Source organism: Bombyx mori, chromosome 23, assembly GCF_030269925.1.
Source record: "Bombyx mori chromosome 23, ASM3026992v2".
In the NCBI taxonomy this organism is placed as follows: domain Eukaryota; kingdom Metazoa; phylum Arthropoda; class Insecta; order Lepidoptera; family Bombycidae; genus Bombyx; species Bombyx mori.
This window is the reverse complement of record NC_085129.1, coordinates 14,601,892-14,612,570: the sequence shown is the minus strand read 5'-3', so window position 1 is coordinate 14,612,570 and position 10,679 is coordinate 14,601,892. Positions and strand designations below refer to the sequence as shown.

The 10,679-nt window shown below is 39.3% G+C and overlaps 1 long non-coding RNA gene across 1 annotated transcript; it reads right to left on the bottom strand.

The window, feature by feature from the left end:
• Nucleotides 1-6,784: 6,784 nt before the first annotated feature.
• LOC110386020 (uncharacterized) lies at nucleotides 6,785-10,102 on the bottom strand. Its single transcript, XR_002431277.3, has 4 exons — nucleotides 9,520-10,102; nucleotides 8,736-8,821; nucleotides 8,125-8,339; nucleotides 6,785-7,026 (listed from the first exon to the last, which is right to left on the bottom strand). It is a non-coding gene; the product is annotated as an uncharacterized LOC110386020 (long non-coding RNA).
• Between the last annotated feature and the right edge of the window lie 577 nt (nucleotides 10,103-10,679).

The window sequence follows — 10,679 nt, the reverse complement described above, 5'->3', positions numbered from 1 at the left end:
GTTATACGGTTTAAAATTGCCTTTTTTTATTGTCCTATTATGTTATCGTCGGATTTCGAATAATAACTGATTTTGTGGTCAGCAATAGGTCAGTCGATACTAAGGGAGTTATGATACGTTGTGACAATAATAAATGAGAGATTATACCGTAAATCCAGCTTCAATTTATTTCTACGAGTCGCGGAAACCGAAGAATACATTGAAAAAGTTTAAATGAATATAGACATGCTATTGTCTCTAAAGTCGAGAAATCCTCTCGCGTTACGTGTCTTGACAAAGTTGTTATTAGACAGAATCGGTGGAAGGTACCTACGAAGCGAGGCGAGCGGTCTCGTCACATCTCCGTGGAACGATTCGGAGGGTCGGCCTTTGTGTGCAAACTCAATAAACTAGATTGCTATCCGCCCTTAGGCTCGGGACAACAGCAATACTTTCCGCGATGTAGCCATACCCAAACACGACAGGATATTTTGAGATCAATTTTTTTATTTTCATTTCTTAGACTGGTGGACGAGCTCACAGCCCACCTGCTGATAAGTGGTTTCCGGAGCCCATAGACATCTACAACGTAAATGCCGTCATACATTACCAAGTGCACCTAGTTTGATGTATAGATATGTATTTTTAGTTCATTTATTTTTGTTTTTAAGCAATACATACAAAAATAGCAAAAATAATTCTTTTTTTTTTATTGCTTAGATGAGTGGACGAGCTCACAGCTCACCTGGTGTTAAGTGGTTACCGGTGCCCATAGAAATCTACAACGTAAATGCCGCCACCCACCTTGAGATATGAGTTCTAAGGTCTCAGTATAGTTACAACGGCTGCCTCACCCCTCAAACCGAAACGCATTACTGCTTCACGGCAGAAATAGGCACGGTGGTGGTACCTACTCGTGCGGACTCACAAGAGGTCGTACCACCAGTAATTTTTTTTGTCATTCTTTAAATTATGTCTTGTTTTTTGGATTTTGATTGATCAAACGGCAAACAGGCGTCCTCACTCAAAGCATGTCACATCGGGTCCTCCCGATCCACTAACGGTGCTTTTAGGCATTCCAAGTGACGGTCAACGTTCTCGTCGAGTCCTACGAAGGATTCGTCGTGAAAATTAGCTCACAAGCACAGCCCATAGATCGTCACGCCGGATCTTCTCAGTGGGTCGCGATCCCGCTGGTAGATTCAGTGAAACTCTGGCCTTGCTAGGGCCAGTGTTAGCAAATTTGCCAGGCTGAGCTCCGTGAAGCTAGTAACTCCTTGAGGTTGTTAACATAGGTAGGCAAATAAAAATGGGGTTTTTTGACAAGTCCATGAGCCAGTCTATAAGATCATTCTTGAGGTCTAAGGTGAATTCTCAGTTGCATCAGAACATGACAAGGCTGAGAGGTGGGACGCTACAGAAGAAGGTGAGTATTAAATTATGTAATTGTTTCTTTATTGCTTAAATAGGGATCACAGCCCACGAGGTGATAAATGGTTAGCGGAGCTCATAGATAGCAATAACTTTAATGCCTCCATGAGACATGAATTCCAAGTTTTAGATTTTTACTGGACAAAGACTGCTCCACCCTTCAAACCGCAACCCTTCACAGTAGAAACAGCGGACGCACAACACACGCTATCACCAGTAATTACTCAAATTATAATTTTGCGGGTTTGATTTTATATTACACGACGTTAGTGTTTCACCGTGGAAGCCAACCGTGAACTTTTTACTGGTGGTAGGACCTCTTGTGAGTCCGCGCGGGTGGGTAACACCACCCTGCCTGTTTCTGCCGTGAAGCAGTAATCCGTTTCGCTTTGAAGGGTGGGGCAGCCTTTGTAACTGTACTTGAGACCTTAGAACTTAAATCTCAAGGTGGGTGGCGCATTTACGTTGTGGATGTCTATGGGCTTCAGTAACTACTTAACACCAGGTGGGCTGTGAGCTCGTACTGTGAGCTGTGAGCTTTTTATTGCTTAGATGGCTATCTAAGCAATAAAAAAACAAAAAAAACATTAACTATTTCATTAGAAAAATTGGTACCCGCTTGCGGGATTTGAACACCGGCACAGTCGCATTCCTCGATACGAATGCACCGGGCGTCTTATCCCGCAGACCACGATGACTCATTATTAATTAATATTAAAATAAACAGGCCTTCAGAAGGTGCACGAGTTTCAAAGCTGAAACGCACATAAGAAATCCCTATTTACACAATGTATACGCAGAAAAATATCAACTAATATAATGCGGAGTGCGTGTAGCAACGTTAGGCCAAGGCCCCTGGTAGCTTGAACCCTATTGACCCAGATAACTACAGCTTAAGGGCATGTGAGGTAACGCATTGTCGGTACAAATATCTACCCTAGTTTTACAATTTCAGAAATATTGAACTGACTCGGTGGTGCAGTGCTTAGCGCTTCTGACTGATGCGTCAGGGTTCGTGGGTTCGATTCCCACATAGGGCAATTTTTTGTGTGACGAACGGGTTTGTTTGCTTTTTGTCTGGGTGTTTATTATCTACTAGTGGTGCCACAGGAGTCGTAATTCGACTATAGTTAATTGAAATTAAAAGTTTGAACATTATTAAGGTGCTTTTGTCAAAGACTATTTATTAAAGTTCTATAATTACAGATTTCATCAAGACTACACTATAGACAAATAATATTACATAAAGACAAACAATATTAATCTACTCTCAATTTGACTACAGACTTTGAACAACACAAGTTTGACAATACACAAAGATTATAACTATTTAAATGTGTTGTGTCAAATAAACGGTAATGTGTGTAATGTTTTTATTTATTGATTTAATGTATTTTTAATGCATAATTTAAAAAACATATTAACATTCTACACTCTTCTCTATATTCTCTATAAATGTTGGAAATTTCATACTCCTCCGCGAGCGCAAATTTCGTAAAAAGTGGTACAAAGTTTTTGCTTCACGTATTAATATATAGATATGTATATATTTAAGTGTGCATAAGTATGTATGTCAGTCTCTGGTACCCATACATACCCGATCCGGTAGACCGAATGGTAAACAGTCGACGTCGCTCTAAGCACGTCATTACAGTCACCGTCCTCGTCGAACCCGTCGCTTGCGACGAAGGGCTGGACCAGTGAATTAACCCATATACACAGCCCACTGAGTGTCTCGCCGGATCTTCTCAGTGGGTCGCGTTTCCGATCCGGTGGTAGATTCTGCGAAGCACTGCTCTTGCTAGGGCCAGTGTTAACAACACTACCGGTTTGAGCCCCGTGAGCTCACCTACTAGCTCGGTGAATCTAGAATAGCCCCTGGAGGTTACTAGAATAGGTAGGAAAACAAAAAGGTACCCATAACGCAGGGAATCCTAATTCGGGGCGATATGACCGTGCGTGATTTATTCCCAATTTATTGATAGCTATAAAATGTATCTAATGTATTAAAATCGCTTCTGAACGCGGTCGCTTCTGGGGCGACTGCACTCAAAATTACTTTTAAACACACAATGTTAATATTTTATAATTTTGAATTCGTCGTGGCCTCAAGAATAAGATGTCAAGTGCATTCGTATTGAGCGATGCTCTGGTGTTCGAAATCCAGCCGAGTACCCATTTTTCTAATAAAATATCAGAAATACGTACTCAACTAACGTTCACGATTGACTTCCACGGTGAAGGAATAACATCATGTAATAAAAATCAAACCCGCAAATTTGTAATTTGTGTAATTACTGGTGGTAGGACCTCTTGTGAGTCCGCGCGAGTAGGTACCACCACCCTGCCTATTTCTGCTGTGAAGCAGTAACGCGTTTCGGTTTCAAGGGCGGGGCAGCCGGTGTAATTATACTGAGACCTTAAAAGTTATATCTCAAGGTGGGTGGCGGCATTTACGTTGCAGATGTCTAGGGGCTCCAGTAACTACTTAACACCAGGTGGGCTGTGAGCTCGTCCACCCATCTAAGCAATAAAAAAAAATAACACGACTTCTCTAGTCTGTTCTATGAAATTGGAAATGAAGCAAGCACTTATATTACCCATTATCGGGACATACATTTTGTACTAGTTCCATAATGAGCTTCGCGTTCGCAGTAATGAAGTTCGAACCTGAATGGCGATACCAAATAAGTCCGACGGCAAATATCCGTTGTGTGACGAAAATTCGACACTCTCTGTCGATAGTTCGCAATATCCTGTGTGTGCCCCGAGCTTCGCGGCCACTGGGCTACTGGACTTCAAAAAGCCAATTACGTTTCGATAATGTGCAGTCAAAACAGGTATAACCCTTTTAGTGCTCAGCTTATTTTCACATATTTGGTAAGAATTGATATAAAGGATTTTTGAAAAAAGTACCTTATAGAGAACTTTAATTTATAGAAAATACAAACAATGCTAAATTTACAGCGAAATATTTGCAAATGGCTATTTATAAATGTGATTACCTTATTAAAAACGTATGCGCGCTAAGACACGTCCGTACAGGTTGATATCTAATACCTATAATCAAACTGCGTAAATAGTCGGTATTCCGACGCTCTACACAACGCATTAATAGACAGTCGATCTATCGACGGTTCGCGCTCAAAGGGTTAATTTAACGAATATTATTTTCACGGACAAGTAAGTGACCAATAGCGTGATTTTCAAATCAAATTGTTCTCGAACCTCAAAAAATTAATGGCGAAATAAACAACTTCTAAAGTGCTTTCATTGGAACAATAAGTCAGTCAATTGACGAGACACGTTTTTGAATGTAATCACGTATTTTTAATTAATTTACCGTTGCGCGGACCGTGAGTGAACAGTAAAAATTTGTGGCAACTACCGTAAATTTTATAAATATATTTCTAAATCTATTAATTGATTTCTTTCTTTTCTTTCCACTTTTACGTGTCATTTCACTCAGATCAAACTAATATCATCTTGATGGATGGTAGTTTGCACAATATTCAAATGTCAACGAATGACAGTTGGACCTTAGTTATCTGTAACCACGACAACTGTGAAGCATTCGGAATGTCGGAGAATATATAATGACAAGAGAAATTCAAGATTAAACTTAATACCACTTAGTACCACCACCCTGCCTATTTCTGCCGTGAAGCAGTAATGCGTTTCGGTTTGAAGGGTGGGGCAGCCGTTGTAACTATACTTGAGACCTTAGAACTTATATCTCAAGGTAGGTGTCGCATTTACGTTGTAAATGTCTATGGGCTCCAGTAAACACTTAACACCAGGTGGGCTGTGAGTCCAACCATCTAACCATCATTGCTAGGGTCTCTTGCGTGCGCATTTACGCTGTAGATGTCTATGGACTCTACTTAACTCTCTAATTAACTAAGCTCTAGATGTCTACTTAACAACAGGTGGGCTGTGAGCTCGTCCGCCCATCTAAGCAATAAAATAAAAGGCACGCACAAATCCATTAGCCCACGATTACGATAAATCGTTTCCTAAAACCTAAACCGCACGAGAAAGTCGCACGCACATATAAAGTGCGCTCGTTCCGAAGAATAATTGTGGCCGAACAAAAACCTTTAGCTTGGTAATTGAACTACAATGTAAGTACCGACTATGGTTTTTGTCACGTCCGTAATAGGGCCGTATGGGAAAATTATGATAATATATGTATACAGCGAGGACGGACTAGGACGTTGAGAGAGGTTACGACAAATTTTTTCTCCCTACTTATTCGCTGGTAGCCTAAGAGGCTATTACAACTACGCCTGGACGGGTAGGTAAGCTCACGGACTCAGCCTGAGAGAATTTGCTAACACTAGCCCTAGCAAGGGCAGTGCTTCGTAGAATCCACCACCGGATCGAAATTGCGACCCACTGAGATGATCCGGCGAGAAATTCAGTGGGCTGTGGCTATGGGCTAGTTCGCTCGTCCAACAAATCGGCGAATTCGACGAAGACGGTGACCGGTGCATGAGGGTACAATTAAATGAAACTAATTTAACGGTTACATTTTGCGTTTGTGTATTGCCATCTCATTATTTCCAATGTTTCGAAAACTATAAAGTTTTCATGTTCACCGGACGAGGGAATCGTCATAATTAATTTAATTACAATTAAAAATGACTGAACCGTAAAAGTCGCTATGATTATCTCTACGATTCGCGAAAACATAATAAAATGCAAATTTTACAATTAAGTATAATAGTAGATATATAAATATACTTCTGGCAACACCAACAGAGTTTTACTTTATATTCGGTTATAATTTTAATAATCTATATATATAAAAATGAAACCCGTTTTCCGTTGTCACGACATAACATGAAAACGGCTTGACCGATTTGGCTAATTTTGGTCTTGAATTATTTGTGGAAGTCCAGAGAAGGTTTAAAAGGTATAAAAATATGAAAATTCTCGGAATTAAATAAAAATAACAATTTTGTTTTCCCTTTGACGTGTCCCCCGTCGGACGGATTCCTTTTGTTTGTTTTAAGTTTATTCTATATAAAAGTTTAGGTCTTTTATTTATCGATTGAGGCACTACGAAGTCTGCCGGGTCAGCTAGTCTATAATATATAAATCTACAGTGGTTTTTACGGATGTTCCGTTATAACTACTGAGCCGTGCATCCGATTGAGTTGAAACTTGGTATCCATATAGAAAATACATGTACCTAATGAATAGGCTAATATTTATATTAGTGTTGGACTCCCTACACCAGTTGCGGAGGCGTTAATGACGAGAATCTTTGTGGGGGTGAGAAATAATAATGTTAATTTTAAATGCCCAGCGAAACGGACCGGTACAGCTAGTTATATATAAAATTATGCGTTAAGTAACTAAAAAGAAGCAATGTACAACGATTTTTAATCACACTCGAATTTTCAATTTTGTCAAAACGGGTAATACTTTATTCGTCGTCAGAATCCACTCCTGTTACCAACTGCCATCAAAACTTCAATGCATCATAATTCGTTGAAATAATACACCTTTTAATCAACCTATTATGACTTAATAAGCTACGACGCGCGATAATGTCGATTCGAAACTGCAATTTACTCATAACATAGTTAATGTCAAGACGAAATTAATCTGAAATAAACAACCCCTTTTATTGGCTTTTGTCATTAATTTTTTTTTCCTACCTATGTTGATAGCATTGAGAGGCTATTTTAGCTTCACCCTAAGATGTAGGTGAGCTCGCGGGCTCAAACCGGAGTGTTGCTAACACTGGCCCTAGCAAGAGCAGTGCTTCGCAGAATCTATCACCGGATCGGAAACGCGACCCACTGAGAAGATCCGGCGAGAAACTCAGTGGACTGTGTCTATGGGTTAATTTACTTGTCGAGACCTTCGTCGGAAGCTACGGGTTTGACGAGGACGGTAACCGGTGTCTTTAAAGATATCGAATCGCCCTCTACTGAACAAATAAGGTATTCTAATAAGATTTTTGAACTTCTTTTTTTTCCCCTACTTATTCCAGTAATCTCGAGGGGCTATGCTAGATTCGCAGCTGAGTAGATGAGCTCACGGGGCTTAAACTTGAGGACGTTCCTAACATTAGCCCTAGCAAGAGCAGTGCTTCGCGGAATCTACCACCTGCCGTGATTAATACGTATCATCATACAATTGGTTCTACGCTGAAATATCGAAAGATAAATAATTTATTTTTTATTTTTATTACATAGATGGGTGGATGAGCCCATAGACATCTACAACGTAAATGCGCCACCCACCTTGAGATATAAGTTCTAATGTCTCAAGTATAGTTACAACGCCTGCCCCACCCTTCAAACCGAAACGCATTACTGCTTTACGGCAGAAATAGGCAGGGTGGAGGTACCTATCCGCGCGGACTCACAAGAGGTCCTACCACCCGTAATTGCGCAAATTATAATTTTGCGGGTTTTGATTTCTATGACACGATGTTATTCCTTTACTGTGGAAGTCAATCGTGAACATTTGTTGAGAACGTATTTCATTAGAAAAATTGGTACCCGCCTGAGATTCGAAAACCAGCTCATCGCTCAACACGAATGCACCGGACGTCTTATCCCTTAGGCCACGACGACTTCTGCCAAGAGTAACTGACTATGATGATGATATTTGAAGCTACTGTGTATAAAGTAACTTCTTGGCCTAATTTTAAAGGGTAGTGGTCTTAATTGCAATTTAAAGTTTATATTATACCTTTGTATCGTTTATCTCTGAACGTTGGACAGCATGTATATCGCGTACGCTCGGCGTGTTCGTTTCCGCCACCGGAAACGGAGCGCGGCACCGGAAATCCATGAGATTGGACAAAAATTGCCGCTATTGCGCTCTCAAACCGTAACTACGCGTTATTGGTTCATGAACTGCTCATAATGATATTATATCGCACCTTTAGAATTGATGTGGCTTAACTAAAAATTTTAAGAAAATAAGTTTTATATTATGAGTGACTTATAAACAAGTATTCTATATATATTATATATCTCTTTCTTCCTAGCTACTTATTCCACATAGTGGTGGGAGTCAGCTTTCCTTATTCTCCTCCTTCACTTCGCTCTGTCTTTGACATCCTCGCCGGAAACCTTGCGTTCTCTCTTATCCTTCATCTTCCACATAGATAACATAGAATACATAAACATGTACATGTACTCTATATACAAATAAAAATGTATATACACCTACGAATAAATAATAAGTATTTATTCGTAGATATACACAGACAAATCGATTTAACTATATATATGAAGTTAGATTAGCAAGATATGAAATCTCACATAAGTCTGAAATCTGATTAATACAGAACTTACGTATTTTCGGGGAATTTCGATAAGATGACTTGTGACTTGTTCTTTGTGAGTGTTTTTTTCGATTCTACCCTCACTGCGACCAAGTTCTGCGGCAAGAGATTGAAACAATAACAGGGGTTGAAAAGTGAAATCCCGGGGGATTGAGGCGGCCCGCTTACTTCTTGCGCACCCCCTTAATACTGCGACTTGAGACGGGGTCTTTGTCTGAGCGATTTTCCGCAAAGCCGATGTTTACATAGAACACATCTCAGAGGATGTTATTATAAATTATCCTGCATACGTCAATTAAATTCGAAATTTAAACACATAATTTCTACACTGCGTATTTCGTCTTGCATAGACGGTGCCCAGCGGCCGCGCACTGACGCGTCTCCTTGTTCCAAGTCGTATTTAGGATGGAAAAGGAATATGGACATATAAATTGACCGACATCTGATTTTTGGATTTCGACTCGTAAACAACAAGGGAGATAGGTAGCCTAGATCTGTACTCTTCTTACATAGAATATATACTGGTTCTTGCACAAACTTGTGCAAACAACAAAAACAAATTGTATGCTTTAGGCTAATGTTAAATCTACATGCTGACAATTGAAAAGTTATTGGGATAATGTGTGTGCTAGTAATTTAATAGGCAGTCTGACTATGTTCTTGGCATTGCTGGAGTCCATGGGCGACTAGGACTGCTTACCATTAGGTAGGCCGTATGATCGTCTGCATAGTAAAGTCAGTAAAAAAATTTCGTTTAAGTAAAAAAGTTTGAGGCGTCTAATAATAGTACTAACTTTTTGGTTTCTTTGATGGTTAAAATATCATCACTAAGAGTAAAGTTTCCGCGAGCTTCCACGCTGGCAGTAGAACCTCGCCTCTACGTTGTGTTGATTCGATTTGGCGAACTTGTTGCGATTTTCTATTGGATCAGAATTGATGGCTATTTGCTTATCAACTTCTTTGCTTTTTTCGTTTTATTTTCCAAAGTATTAACAGATAAGCTACACTGTCTGCCATTTTCATGATGATTCATTGTTTTAACTTGAAAATATTTTTTTAATTGTTTTTTTTATTGCTTAGTTGAATGGATGGATTCGCGGCCCACCTGGTGTTAAGTGGTTACCGGAACCCATAGACATCTACAACGTAAATGTTGCCATCCACCTTGAAACAAGAGTTTTCAGGTATCTCTCAAATATCTTGTGTTCTGTGACAGCTACTCACTGCAAGTATCAAAGAAAATTTCCGTTTATAACATGTACTGACTTTTGCGGCTTTGATTTCGTCACTTTTTGTACATTTTATATATTACAGTCGCGTTTATTGGATAGTTTATTGTTTTATAAATGAGTGGAAAATGTTGTACAGTTGATGATACTTCAGATACCTAATGTTTCTTGTGTCTAGTTTAGTTTTTTTTATGTGGCTTGCACGGTTTGTGCATTAGCCAGTGTCAAGTAACAAGATTTTTTTGCCGTTTTAATTATTTACAGTTTATGAATAGACAGAAACGCAAGAAACTGTCCATGTTGGCCATTATTAATATCAGTATAAGTATGAATTAAATTAGTAGCGTGGGACGGTATAGGTAAATTAGGTTGAGAAAGTAATTTGATCAATGTAGTCATTAACTCTGCAAATGATAATATAAAGTGAAATGAAATGAAGTTGATTAATATTATGAAACAGGGCATGAAATAAAATGAAATGAGATGAGATGATATGGGATGAAATATAATCTGAGTATAATGGTGGTCATTTACTGAGACTTACTCAGTGGACTTTTGGAGGACCCCGATAAGTTACATTCAGCGGATTTGCCCGCCAAAAAGCTTCTAGTTTAGTTGTCTAGTGTCAGTTAGGGCGAATTTACATTACGAAATTAGTGGCATGAAATTAATTTCGTGACATTAGTTTTACCAACAGTTTTACGTGTAATTTAATATTTTCGTAA